Source organism: Naegleria gruberi (assembly GCF_000004985.1).
Source record: "Naegleria gruberi genomic scaffold NAEGRscaffold_17, whole genome shotgun sequence".
In the NCBI taxonomy this organism is placed as follows: domain Eukaryota; phylum Heterolobosea; class Eutetramitea; order Acrasida; family Naegleriidae; genus Naegleria; species Naegleria gruberi.
Window position 1 is genome coordinate 17,036 of NW_003163310.1, and position 1,591 is coordinate 18,626.

Genomic DNA, 1,591 nt, shown 5'->3' on the forward strand with positions numbered 1-1,591 from the left:
GATGGTTTGGAGCTGATTGTTCAATTCATTCATGTAATGGAACAAGCTCTCAAGATTTACAAAATGTTTGTAATGGAGGAAGAGGTCAATGTATTGACACTGATATTTGCTCATGTAATGAAACATGGACAGGTCAATTCTGTGAAATTCCTAAATGTTTTGGATGGAATTCAAGTGATAATTCAGTTTGTTCAACTCATGGTCAATGTATTAATGCTAACACTTGTCAGTTGTAATAAGGGATGGTTTGGTAGTAACTGCTCAATTCATTCATGTAATGGAACTAGTTCACAAGATGTGCAAAACGTTTGTAATGGAGGAAATGGTCAGTGCATTGGAACAGATTTGTGTTTGTGTAACCAAAATTGGGCTGGTCAGTTCTGTACTATTCCTAAATGTTATGGCGTTATTTCTACAGACGCTACAGTTTGCTCTACTCATGGTAACTGTACTGATATTAATACTTGCCAATGTAATACAGGTTGGTTTGGTCCATTATGTAGTATTCACTCCTGCAATGGAACTAGTTCACAAGATTTAAAACACGTCTGCAATGGTGGTAATGGAGTATGCATTCAAATGGATAAGTGTGATTGTAAATCTGGTTGGACAGGCCAGTTCTGTGAAATTCCGAAGTGTTTTGGTTTAGCTTCAACTGATAAAAAAGTGTGTGCTGGTCATGGAGGTTGCATGAGCTCTGATAAATGCTCTTGTAATAATGGATGGTTTGGAGCTGATTGTTCAATTCATTCATGTAATGGAACAAGCTCTCAAGATTTACAAAATGTTTGTAATGGAGGAAGAGGTCAATGTATTGACACTGATATTTGCTCATGTAATGAAACATGGACAGGTCAATTCTGTGAAATTCCTAAATGTTTTGGATGGAATTCAAGTGATATTTCAGTTTGTTCAACTCATGGTCAATGTATTAATGCTAACACTTGTAGTTGTAATAAGGGATGGTTTGGAGCTGATTGTTCAATTCATTCATGTAATGGAACAAGTTCACAAGATGAGCAAATCGTTTGTACTAATGGCAATGGTAAATGTGTATCTACAGATATGTGTTTATGCAATCAATATTGGACTGGACAATTCTGTGAAATTCCAAAGTGTTTTGGATTACCAGCAAACGATTCAAATGTATGTGCTGGTCATGGTAAATGTCTCTCCCCTGATGTTTGTTCTTGTAATCCTAAATGGTTTGGGGCTAAGTGTAATTTCCCATCTTGTTTTGGAATTCCATTTTACAATTCTTCAGTTTGTTCCTCCCATGGCCAATGCATAACCTTGGACACATGCAAATGTCTAGATGGATATGATGGAGAAACTTGTTCCTCTCATTCATGCTTTGGTTTTAAATCCAATAATGACTCGAGAGCTTGTACGAATGGTCAAGGAAAATGCACAGGTGCTAATCAATGTACTTGTTTGGAATCCGAAAGTGGAAGAGCAATAGGTCCACAATGTGAAACGATTTTATGTAAGGCAGGAGTTGATATGTGGTTACCACAAAAAGATCCAAAAGTTTGTTCTCAACATGGTATATGTAAATTCAACATGTCAACTGTTGGATGTTTTTGTGAGG

General features: G+C 36.6%; 1 protein-coding gene across 1 annotated transcript in view; it reads left to right on the forward strand.

Moving 5' to 3' along the window:
- The window catches only part of NAEGRDRAFT_48114 (uncharacterized protein), a gene marked incomplete at both ends in the record, with an annotated part of 7,703 nt that overhangs the window by 3,838 nt on the left and 2,274 nt on the right, over nucleotides 1–1,591 (forward strand). The gene's annotated exons all lie outside the window — the stretch shown is intronic.